The following is a 13,286-nucleotide window of genomic DNA, read 5'->3' as shown; positions in this document are numbered from 1 at the left end:
GAGGTTACTGTTGGTGGTGGGTTAACATTTCCATCATTACAATCAACCGAAACACGAAAAGCCATTCACTTTTATTAATAACCATGTATTAACTGCACACATAGTTGAAATAAAACCTTTTACAATCCACGGCATGATCCATGATTAAGTACAGATCAAAAGTACAGAGAAAGATATTCATTTCTCTGTTATAATGATGTGAGACTTGTGATTTTTATGGCTTACCAAACAAAGGCTAGGAAGCACTTAGCAAGCATGGTATACACTAATTCCATGCCTTTTCAAGGAAGTTTCTAATACATTTCGAGGTTATCACAAAAGCTGTGTTTATTTCAACAGTGTCAAGGAATAATCATGACCTGTGTTGATATTATAAAGATACACCTACATTGCAGTGAACTGTCATTGTGTTCTTCTTAAAATCAAGGATATTACTATTGAAACCTTACAACCGACTTCTGCTTACTTTACAACATGGAAAGATTCAATGATCACTACATCATGGCAACATCCAGATATTTCACATCAATGCCAAACACGTCCATTTAGATGGTCATTGTCCATTTTACACTACGGTATCCTTCATCTTCTAATGGAGGATAGATAGAAATGGTTGCAACACAATATAAAAGGCTAATCTTTAATAAACTATCAAAAATCTATGTCTGCAAACACACTAGAAACAAAGCATAGTATGGATGATTTGAGGGCTTAATAACATTCACTTCAAATAATCTCAAATCACGTCATTATTAACAAGCATACATACATTACTAAGAATTGTAACTTTCTCACCATCAACCTTCTTCTCACGATTTATGCTAATATATCCACTTTCTATGTGTTTTAACTATGGAGTACTCCCTACAGTCATTCTCCTTCAGAGAAACTTCAGAAAAGAGGACTGATGAAATGCCTTCTATTAGGCAATCTCTGATATTTACTTCGATTTAACTTTTGATTAAATGCCTTTCTACATATTTGCTACATCATCTCCATAGGCTTCTCGTATAAACTCTTGTGTTTTCTGATGCACATTTAGGGAAAATCTCTTCCATCACTTGTGCCATTACTAGCGTTTCTGTCTAGTGTGTGTTCTCAGATGTTTAGAGAGATGATCACTCCGACTAAAAGCTTTGCCACATGCTGTGCATTTATAAGGTCTCTCTCCAGTATGAATTCGCTGGTGTGTAGAAAGCGTTGAGTAGCGACCAAAGGCTTTGCCACATTCAGTACATTTATAAGGTCTCTCTCCAGTGTGCACTCGCTGATGTTGAGTCAGCAATGAGCGACGATGAAAGGCTTTGTTACAGTCTTTACATTTATGAGGTCTCTCTCCAGTATGAATTCGCCAATGTTCAGTAAGTGTTGAGTTGCAAGTAAAGGCTTTGCCACATTCAACACATGAATATGGTCTCTCCCCAGTATGTATTCGCTGATGTTTAGTAAGCCTAGAACGCGTAATAAAAGCCTTGCCACATTCTGTACATTGATAACGTCTATCCGCCCTATGAATTCGCTGATGATGACAAAGGTCCGAACTCGTAAAAAAGGCTTTGCCACATTCTTTATATTTGTATGGTTTCTCCCTAGTATGGATTCGATGATGTACAATTAACTTTGAATGACAAATAAAGGTTTGGCCACACTGTGTACAATGATAAGTTTTCTCTCCAGTATGAATTTGCTGATGTTGGGTAAGATGTGAGCTAAGGATAAAGGTTTTGATACGTTCTTTACATTCATAAGGCCTCTCTCCAGTATGAATTCGCTGATGTTTCATAAGATGTGAGGGCAGAAAAAAGGCTTTGTTACACTCTTTACATTTATAAGGTCTCTCCCCAGAATGAATTCGCTGATGTCGATTAAGAAGTGAGCGACTATGAAAGGCTCTGTTACATTCTTTGCATTTATAAGGCTTCTCTCCAGTATGAATTCGCTGATGATAGGTTAGATGTGAGGAACAGACAAAGGCTACACTACATTCTGTACATTTATAAGGTCTCTCTCCAGTGTGAATTCGCTGATGTTCAGTAAGACTTGAACTGTAAGGAAAGACTTTGCCACATTCTACACATTTATAAGGTTTCTCTCCAGTGTGAATTCGCTGGTGTTGAGTAAGATGTGAACGACGGTTAAACGCTTTGCTACAATCTGTACATTTGAAAGGTTTCCTTCCTGTATGGATTTTCCTATGTTTACTTAGATTGGATGCTTTACTGAAGACATTCCCACATATATTACCCTTGTTTTCTTTCTGTGGATTCTGAACAGTCTGCTGTTGAATAAGTTCTGAAGACTGATTAGAAACCTTACCATATTCACGAAAAGTCCTCTCTTCACTACAAGTACTCTTATCTAGAGAAAAACCTGCCATTTGATCAAAGGTATTTCTAAATGTCTTACTTTTAGAATCCTTGTTTGAAGACTCAGGTCCCCGATGTTTCATAAGGTTTGAGTCTCCTTCAACCATATACCCCGTTTCACTGCCTGAATACCTTCTCACTCCACCATAAATACTCCTGTGATTATTGGAGCTGGAGCTCTTCCTTAAGGCCTGACTCATTTTATTATACATGCAAAGCTCCTGTGTATTAACCATATCACGAGATGTACTGAACAATGATGGCTGGAGGGCGTCTCTTCCATTATCATCAACATTATACATCTTGGAATGGAGAGAAAATATCTTTTGTGGGAAGAAAAATGACCCCCTCCTCAAGGATCCCTCAAATTGATTAAATTGTGAGTTTGTCCTCTCATTGTTAAATTGTAGGTATTCAGACATGCTTGAATGCATGTTTAGTCGAAGCCTACCTTCAGAATTGTCTGAATGAGTATTTGCAGTAGAGACTAGATTACCTTTCAGATTTTCCATGTTCCCTTTTAGAGAACAAGTATGTTTCAAAAAAGGAGGGACATCTTTTCTTAAACACCTACATTTCTCAGTCGACGTTGAAGACTGAACTTGGTGTTTTTCCCATTTTGGCACACGTTGATCATTTATTTTTCCAGTAACATTAGCATTACGTATAACTGTCTTCATTTCTTTATATCCATATAAACATCCTCTCTGTCTTTCATTTACCCTCGTATATTCCCAGTCTTTCAATAAATTTAGGTTTCGGAGGTGAAATGTTTGACATATTCTTAGGTTGGGTTTGGGGAATACATCTTCTAATGCTGGATTCTTCAGCAACAAATGTTGGGTGTCTTGTGGAGACATAGCTGAAAGATACCAAATAACAAGTAATTTTCCCTGCTTTTCTCAGTGAATATCTTTAAAGATTAGAGAAAATTGATGACCATCGCTAGTTTAAAAGTAAAATAGAGACCCAAGGATCAAGATGCCTGAGGCTTAGGCAGATGTGGACTCATCTCTCTCTCCACAAATGAATGAGAAATGGAACAATTCTCACAGAGCCCAGATGAACACTAGCAGAGGCCCTCGGAAATCTGAAAAGACAAGAAAGATTCCTGCTGAGCTACGCAGGACAAACGAAAGAGGAGAGCAGGAAGAAGGAAAAGGAAGAGGAGAGAAATTGGGTTGGGGCCTGCAACCCTGTGGGGAGATGAAAGTGAGGAGAGGTCTCCATATCCCGGGAAGCCCCTCACTGGGGGAGCTCAGTCTGGACAGAAGGAGAGCCTCATTCTCTGTGGGAAGAGAACACAGCAACCACCGTGTGGCAGCAGGACAGAGTGAGACCTGCACACAGGGTACTGACCCCAGCCTTGCCCATCCAGCCCTAGAGGCTTTTCCACCAATGCAGACAAGTGCTGGGTGCTGAAAGGTGGGGTTTGGAGAGCAGATTGAGGCAGACGACTGCTGTTGGCTGTGAGGAAACAGCCTGAAGCGATGGGAGTGAGGGAGGAGCTCTGAAAAGGAGATGCTTGTGGTCGAAGCCTGAACCACCAGAGAGCAGAGTGCCATTGGTGAGTGATGCCCAATCAGGAAGCCCATTGCATCCCTTGTCCCTTATACCGGCCCGTGCTCAGCAGGGACTATGAAGAACTCCACCCATGTAGGTCATTTGATCCCCCAGCCATGGCCTCCCCCGTGGACCTCCTCCACAATCAACAGACCCCTGTGCTCCGGGGCAGCATCAAGAGCAGAACCTGTGAGTTGGCCACACGCACAGATGGAGCTGAAAGTACAGCTGAACCTCAGGGATTAAGAAGAAAAGCTGAAACCTCTCCTCCCAGCAACACAATCCATGGTCTTACACTCACAACCGGCTTTGTAACCTTAGCCCCTACGGAGCATCTGAATCAAATACCAGGGCTCTCTCATTCATGGCAGGTATAGCTTTGGCAGCTGTAAGCTTTGTGGGCTCCCACACAAAGGGGCTGGGCCAGGACAGAGCCTGAGCTGCCCCATAGCACCACAGTGGCTCCAGCTCCACTTTGAATGCAATCCCAGGACCTGACTTCACTGAATCTATGATGGTGAACTTGTGAAAACAACATCTGAGAGACCACAGGGCCACGGGCCATCATGCCCTCGGTTAGGGTGGGGCCAAGAACAGTGCCAACACTACATAACATGAGAGCTTACAGAATGCAGGAGAGGGCACAACAGGGCACACCCTGAGGTGAACATCCCCACAAGAGTAATACTTAGTGACTTCTCTCCCAGTGCGTGTGCTCCAGTCCCAGCAGCCTGGTACCACAGATCAGAATCACAGCTAAGAATCATCTGGGGGCTCTATACCACCACGCAGGGAGCAGGCACCACCAAAAAGAGGGCAGTAACACCCACAGAACAAGGGAACAACAGCCCTGAATATGCCTGATGGGCTCTGGTCACAGTGACCACCATCAAAGCACAGATCAAGAGAGGATAAGGGCACAAACGTCTGGACCAACCTCACCCACCAAGGGACAGATACCAGAAGGAAGACTAACTAGGTTCCTGAACCCATCAAAACAGAGACCACAAACAGAACGCTGGACAAAATGATATGGCACAGAAATACGTTATAGGGGAAGAAACAAGATGAAAACCCCCAAGGACCACTGAACTAAGAGGTGATAGGCAATCTAATGATTAATTCTTGCTTTTAGTCATCTTAAGTGGAGACACCAAACACTCACTTTCAGAAATCCTAGGTGCCAGTAATTTTTAATTCCACTTCTTGCCACACATGTTTCTGAGAATGGCCTATTAGATGTTTCAATCTACAAATCATAAGTGATAGTGACAGAGAACTAACCAGAAACAGAGGACACATAGGGAAATGTCCGAGGAAGCTGGAAACAAATAAGAGAAACTTAATACAGTACTAGTTTTAAGAAATTAAAAAAGAAGAGGGACTTTAAAACTATGACTAAAACAGGGAAGTCTACTTATTACTCTATGGAGACCTAAATGAGAAGGAGATCAATAGAACAGTAAAGACTAGAGATCTCTTTAAGAAAAATAGAGGTACTGGGACTACTTCATGCAAAGATGGGAAGAATAAAGGACAGAAACGGGATGGACCTAAAAGAAGCAAAAGATATTAAGAGAAGGTGGCAGCAATACATGGAAGAACTATACAAAAAACAAAAGATCTTAATGACTGAGATCACCACGATGGTACAATCACTCACCTAGTAACGGACATCCTGGCGTCCAAAGTCAAGTCGGCCTTGGAAGGCATGACGACCAAAAAGCTAGTGCACGTGATGGAAATCCAGCTGAGCTGTTTGAAGTTAAACGATGATAGTGCTAACGTTCTGCACTCGATAAGCCAGCAAATTTGGAAAACTCAGCAGTGGCCTCAGGACAGGAAAAGGTCAGTTTTCATTCCAATCACAAAGAAAGGCAGTGCCAAAGAACGCTCAAACTACTGCACAATTTCCCTCGTTTCAAACAGTAGCAAAGGCTCAAAATTCTCCAAGCCAGGCTTTAACTGTACATGAACCCAGAGCTTCCAGCTCTTGAAGCTGGATTTAGAAACGGCAGAGGAACCAGAGATCAAATTGCCAGCATCCCTTGGATCATATATAAAGCAAGAGAGTTCTGGAAAAACAACTACATCTGCTGTATTGACTACACCACAGCCTTTGATTGTGTGGATCACAAGAAACTGGAAAATTCTTTAAGGGATGGGAACACCAGACTACATTACCTGCCTCCTGAGAAACCTGTATGCATGTCAAGAAGCAACAGTGAGAACTGGACATGTGACGACGGACTGATTGCAAATGGGGAAAGGAGTACATCAAGGCTGTATATTGTCAGCCTGCTTATTTAATTTATATGCACCGTACATCATGTGACATACCGGGTTGGATGAAGCACAAATTGGAATCAAGATTTCAGGGAGAAATATCCATAATCTCAGATATACAGATGACACCACCCTTATAGCAGAAAGCGAAGAGGAATTGAGGAGTCTCTTCATGAAACTGAAAGTGGGTGCAAAAGGTGCAAAAGTGGGTGCAAACTCAACCTTCAAAAAATGAAGATCACGGCACCGGTCAGGTCATTTCATCGCAATCGGTGGGAGAAACAGTGGAAACAGGGAGAGACTTTATTTTGGGGGGTTCCTAAATCATTGTAGATGGTGACCAAAGCAATAAAGTCAAAGAGCCTTCCTCCTTGGAAGAAAAGCTATGACCAACCTAGGCAGCATATTAAAAAGCAGAAACATTACTTTGCTGACAAAGGTCCATCTAGTCAAAGCCATGGTTTTTCCAGTAGTCATGTATGGATGTGAGAGCTGGACCATGAAGAAAGCTGAGCACCAAAGAATTGATGCTTTTGAACTGTGGTGTTGGAGAAGACTCTTGAGAGTCCGTTGGACTGCAAGAAGACCACACCACTCCATCCTAAAGGAAATCAGTCCTGAATATTCATTGGAAGGACATGGTGAAGCTGAAGCTCTGATACTCTGGCCACCTGATGTGAAGAACTGACCCACTGAGAAAGACCCTGATGCTAGCAAAGATTGAAGATGACAGGAGAAGGGGACGACAGAGGATGAGATGGTTGGATGCATCGTGGACTCGATAGACATGAGTTTGAGCAGTTTCTGGGAGTTGGTGATGGACAGGGAAGCCTGGCTTGCTGCAGATCATGATCGCAGAGTCAGAATTGACTGAGCCGCGGAACTGAATGGACATGTATAATTGATTCTTTGCTGTATAGGAGTACAAAATTGGAAAACAGCTATTTTCCAATTAGAACTTTTAAAAAATATTTCTTTATATAATTTAAAAATTATCATAGTTTCAATCAACCATTAATAATATAGTGGAAAATGTGCTAAGATTTTATGTCAATTTATTTTAAAATTCTATGATGTAACAAAATAACGTATTTTAGCATGTTAGAATTGGGGAAATCCACTAAAGATATTTAATATGAGATCATATAAGGAAAAGAGAAACTTTGAAGTCAACTTGAGATGTGCATTCTTTCATTGTCATGAGGTTTGGCTTTCTGAAGTGAAAAATTACTTGAATTTGAAATGTATTTAGAAGGTCCTATGTGTCGCTCCCAGAGGATAGGAAATTATAAACCAGAGAACAAAAACATATCCCCAGTATTGCTAGAAGTTTGGCAGTTTGTCTACCAATCCACACACATTTCTGTCTAGAGGTAGAAGGAAACTTTAAATGGACTGTCATACAGTTACTCAGAAATGGGCAGAGTTTTCCTAGGGCCCCACGAAATTGAAGAACAATGAATGAATGCAGTTTGTCACAACCCAAGAGGAGAGGTTTAGGTCACACTGTAATGGAGTAAAGTAATCACTGGAGATAAATTCATGAATGATTTAAGATACAGAATGGGATAGGTGATACATTTCTATGATAGTAGCAGATACACACCCAGGTTTCTGAAAACCATTTCCACTGAAGCATATCTTCCAAAACCATGTGATGAAGGATGAGTTCCTCCCTGCTCCTTGGACCTCTCATCTGAGTCATCATCTCCAACCATTCATACCTACCTGGGTAAATGGCTGTTGTCCCCATTCTCCTTATATTCCTGGGATCGTCTAATTGCTCCAGAAAGGTGACCAGGTCCAGCTTAGAGACAAGCCCTATTTATCAGAGAAAGAAATATTTGTGTTGTTAGAGATTCGAATCCAATATGTATTCAGGTGAGATGAGAACACATTTTGTTCTAGAAAACGATTTCCTTAAATACTTTATTCAAAGCAGCTATACAATACTAACACACACCTAACATCAGATCCTGAGATTCTGGTCAAGTAGTACTAAGGCAAAAGTAAGTAGTGTCAATGTGAAATTAAGAGAGAGTGCAACTATTTAATACCACAGAACTTTCACAATTACCACGAACCTAGAAGGAAGGAGGCAGAGTACATCAAGGAAGAAAAACGATTCATCATGAATCATCCCCTTTTTTTCTAAACTCACAAATACCCATTTTTGCCCTAGAAAGCAGAGATCTGAAACTACTGTGGGAAGCAGAACATTTCAGAAGACATTCTTGACATGACGGAACTAAAACCCAGTGGGTAGATAAGGGATTCTGGAAGGCAGTTATCCTCACCCAAGGAGGCCAGGTTCCCGTAGTTCTCTAACATCACGTCCCTGTACAATTCCCGCTGACCGAGGTCCAGGCATTCCCACTCCTCTTGAGTGAAGTCTATGGCCACATCCTGGAATGTCAGCCGTCCCTGAAATACAAAATACAGATGCCAGTAGGCCGTGGGAAGTCTTCCTTATGTGATCCAAGACGAAAACGGCAAGTTCAGAGTCCTGGTCGTGCTTTAGTGGCTTGGCTGGTATTGCAAAATATATTTTTGACACAGTACTCCTTTCTACCCAATTTCTAATGTGAAAAAAGAGGATGAGTGATGATCCACAAGCCATTAGCGAAACTACTGTCATCTGAAAGAGCAATTATAAAATAATCAGGGCAGCATGAGCATATTTATTCTTCAGTGTTCTACTCATGTGACATAGTATAAATTGTTTATCAAAGAAACAGGATTTTTTTTTTTAATGTATTCTGAACCAAGAGTTCTGAAGTGGGGCCAACGTGCCACATTTTTAGCAAGGTTATTTGAGTTAATAATGTTGAAAATTCTGCTCGATGAATGAGGATTTTGAACCCCAATGAAACAGAATACTAAGGTAAGAATTCATACTTAAGTTGGAACTTTGTTTTACAGACTTCAACAGGTCTAATAAGATAGTAACCTTTTTGGGGTCTGGGGTCGTGTTGGAAAAGAATTTCCAGACTTGAGACAAAATGAGAGGGAAGTAAAGTTTATTAGAATGGGGGATGCTGTTAGAAGAGCAGGACAGCTCAAATGAGAACGGATGTTGACCAGGGGTCCTTATTCCACTCACAGCCAGGGTACAAGGAGTGGGATAGGGGTCTTGAAGATCATTTGCTGAATGGATGAGGCACATGTACTGGGTGGGAGAAGAGTAAGAAAGACAATTTCTCCTTATGGGGTAGGAGGGGAGACCGTTTATACTGCTCAGGAGGACCAGAAATCCATCAACAGTTACAACATGGGGGAGAGAAAGATGCTAAGGGTGTTGTTTTTTGGTTCCTGCATTCCGAGACCCTCCTTGGTTTTATCTGCTCTTTAGTCCCTGGGTCACCACATATCTCCCTCTTTATTTTAGGACCAATTCTTCGGCCCTTGTTGATACCCTGCTCCCGTCTATCTACCCATTTCCCTTCTCACACATTTGGGAATCCAGTTTCAAGGAAAAGGGGGCAAAGACCACTCCGGCTTCTTCAGGCTGAACAGAGGCGCCATGGGGCTCTGGGTTCCCTTTGCCTACTCTGTCACGGAGCATTTATGGAGGGAGATGAGAGTCCATGGAATGATAAGGTGACTTGTTTCAGCATTGTCTAGGTGTTGGTCAGGGAATATTCTTGTAGGACCACTTGGAAACTTGTGGTATTTTAGAAAAAACAAACTGTACAAGAAAGTTAAAGGTACATGGGCCAAAGATGAAGAGAAGTACAAAAGCTGCTCAGGGGCTAGCCAGGAAAACCAGGACTGGACATTGGTTCGTGACGTTAGTGTTTCTCTAGGTACGAGAAGAAGCCAGAATTGGGGCTGATAAAATCTTTACCTGAAAACATCTCACTCTTGGAAGGCCAGTTCTGGGTTTTTCCCAGAGCAGAGTGGCTTATTTCTGATCTCTACTCTGAACTCCTTTTGCAGGGTGTTGAAAATCAGGAGCTTACAGTAATCATGAAGTCATCTTTGTAGAGACAGCTGGCAGAGTCCAGTCAGCAGGGTCCCTTCATGGCCACATATTTGACCATGTTCTGGGGGCATTTCTTGGCCATTGTGTCCTGCGGCACTGGGAAGGCTGATTCCCAGGTCTAGGGAAGGATCCTTTGATAGGCCACTCAATGTGCTGTTTCTAGAGCAGGCCTTGTGAGTAGCAAAATCTCTGGACCATACCTCTCTAACAAGCCTCTTGAACTAGGAAAATATTCCCTTTTCTCCCTTCTTCCCATATCTAGAGTTACATTATTACAATCATTGATAGCATGTGGAGCTGCATATCAGCATTTTATCACAGGCTCAGCCACACATCGAGTAACATAAGAATCAATGCTCTGAAACAAGCGTCATAGAAAATGATATAGCTAGAGCTAGCAGTTATTAGTCAGAACTAAGTAAGAAGGAAAGGTCAAGAACTTTCATTAGGTAGAGCCCAGTATACTCCAGGTCATCTGACTTGCCTTGTTAAATGACTAGCCAGATGGTAATCTCCTGCTTGTATATCACGGAGCATCTATTCTTTATCTGAAGATTGCTTACTGAGATTAGCTTTAGAAACAAACTTAGAGTATCCTTTTTTATTTTTAATTTTTTTGTTGTTGTCAAATGATCCTTTTTTTTTTTTTCCTTTGCAGTCCTTAACTAGCGGGGCGCTCCACTGCGCCACTGTTGATATCATCTATGATGTCATGAGGGTGGCGGCCATCAACAGTGCAGCCCACAGACTGGGCGGTCCCCAGGATCTCTTTAATGGTTCTAGAAAGTTCTCTAGCTAGAGACCGATTCCGCATCTGCCAGGCAATGTTGACAATCTCATCAAAAGTAATGTTTCCACTGTGCTTAATGTTTTTCTGCTTCTTTCTGTCCCTTGGTGGTTCCTTGAGGGCTTTGATGATCAGGGCAGAAGCAGAAGGTACCACCTCAATCTGGGCTTGTCTGTTCTGGTCAGTTTCATTGTAATCCTCAGACCCTTCCAATCACCAGTTGCCTTGGCGATATCATCACCAACCTTTTTTGTAGACAGACCCAGAGGGCCAATCTTGGGGGCCAGGGCAGATGTGGCACCGACTTCCCCACCGGTGCACCTCGGGTACACGACTGTTATCTCGCTGGGGTCGAACTTAGGCGGCATGGTGGAGGCGGCTGGTGTCAGACGAACCCGGATTCGGGACGACCAAAGCAAGTTGCACCTTTGCCTCCTCCCAGCCCAAAGCCGAAAAAGCTAGCGTATCCTTTTTAATAACACAATTAAATCTTTTAGAAATACAAGATAAGAAGGAACTACCTCAGAAGTGAATCTTAGTGAACACTAGACTTTAATTAACAAAACTAGAAACTTGCTTTAGCAATGAAAAAAAGTTAATATTCAGTGAAACATAATTTTTCCATTATGAGGGCATTAACCCTGTAGCCAGGGAAGGCTTTAACCCATCAAATAAAAATGAGGTTTGTCAGGGAGCCCAGAAAAGCCAGGCAGCCATGTTGGATTTCCCATAGCCCTGACTCTTTGATTTATAGCTATTATTCACCCATTTTTAATTCCCGATTAACAAGCAGACCATGGCCATGTTTTAAGGACATCAGGATGGCAAAAGTCTAAGCATGAGGGGTTATTTTTGTAGAAGAAAAATGAGCTTTGTCTACATGTACCATAATCTTAAGGAATGCTTATTTACTTTACCAAAGTAACAAAAGATTTTAAAAATGAATATAAATCACTTAAAGGGAAAGAAATTCATAATCTCTTATTGAAAGCTGCATTCTAAGAAAACTTTGTTCTATTAACATAGAGATTCGACTAAATTCCAGTCTGAATTGTTTATTGGTTAACCTTAGAAAAATCTTTTCCATAAATCATGAAGTCACAGTATTCTTACAAAGGCATCGGAGTGAAACCATAGAAGGCATGTTTAAATCTGATTAAACTGCAGTTGACAGTGTACCTGGTCATTGCTGTGACTCGTAACACGTTCACAGGATAAGTAGAATTATAGTTGACCACATTTAATTAGGGCATATCAGATCTATGGTGACTTCCCTGGTGGCCCAGCAGCTAAGACTCTGAACTCCCAAGGAAGGGGACCCAGGTTCGAACCCTGGTTGGGCAACAATACCCTGTGTGCTGCAACTAAGATCTGGCGCGGCCAAACAAACAAATATCTGGGCTTCCCTGGTGGCTCAGACGGTAAAGCGTCTGCCTGCAATGCGGGATACCTGAGTTCGATTCCTGGGTCGGAAGGCCGCCTGGGGAAGGAAATGGCAATGCATTCTAGCAGTCTTGCCTGGAAACTCCCATGCACGGAGGAGCCTGATAGGCTACACCCCATGGGGTCGCAAAGAGTCGGACACGACTGAGTGACTTCACTTCACTTCACAGATCTATATGAACTCACATAATTTTAAGATATCTATATTAGTAACATCCACCATACAGCATAATATGAGGAGATCTGTCACCCCTTCAACAGTACTTCCCATGTAATGTAACATGTCCAGTGAACCCAGGTAGTTTAATAGCTCCCTGGGATGTCTCAGGGGCCCTCTGAAGCATTCCAAAGTCAGCTAGAAATCAAGTTATTTAGGAAGTTTTGTGGACAAATTTCAAAAGGGGTTATAACACTCAGTCAGATACAATCATATAGATCACTGGGAGACTATATTCACTTAGCCAAAGTAACGAAGATTTCAAAGGTAAACAGAACTGATCCCTTCAGAGGTAAAGACACTTAAAATCCAGTATCAAAGGCAGCTCAACATCTCAAGAAAACTTGTATTTCTGCACAAAACTCTTCCCTTGGGGTCCACTTTCCATAAAATATTCTTACCACTTTCTGTACACATGACTTTGTTCTCCCATCCTGAAACTGCCACCTGTAAGTCAGATCTATTTCCTTTTCCCTTCATAAAATGTAATTTCATCCCTCATACCTTCTTTAGTGAAAATACACATCCTACTTTCTTAAAGCAATCAAGAACTTAAGCATTCTATAGATTGGTGAACATAAGTACCGGTGATAATTTTTATAAAAAAATTTCTAGAGAACATCTCAGGATCGCATCAAG

The 13,286-nt window shown here is 41.8% G+C and overlaps 2 pseudogenes across 1 annotated transcript; both read right to left on the bottom strand.

The window, feature by feature from the left end:
• Positions 1-301: 301 nt before the first annotated feature.
• Positions 302-10,282, bottom strand: LOC113875828 (annotated as a pseudogene).
• Positions 10,283-10,821: 539 nt separating this feature from the next.
• On the bottom strand, positions 10,822-11,382 carry LOC113876064 (annotated as a pseudogene). The gene has a single exon (XR_003506409.1). The product of XR_003506409.1 is annotated as a 60S ribosomal protein L12 pseudogene (transcript).
• Between the last annotated feature and the right edge of the window lie 1,904 nt (positions 11,383-13,286).

Source organism: Bos indicus x Bos taurus, chromosome 18 (genome assembly GCF_003369695.1).
Source record: "Bos indicus x Bos taurus breed Angus x Brahman F1 hybrid chromosome 18, Bos_hybrid_MaternalHap_v2.0, whole genome shotgun sequence".
In the NCBI taxonomy this organism is placed as follows: domain Eukaryota; kingdom Metazoa; phylum Chordata; class Mammalia; order Artiodactyla; family Bovidae; genus Bos; species Bos indicus x Bos taurus.
Note: the sequence above shows the minus strand (reverse complement) of the source record. Positions and strands in the feature narration are given on the sequence as shown.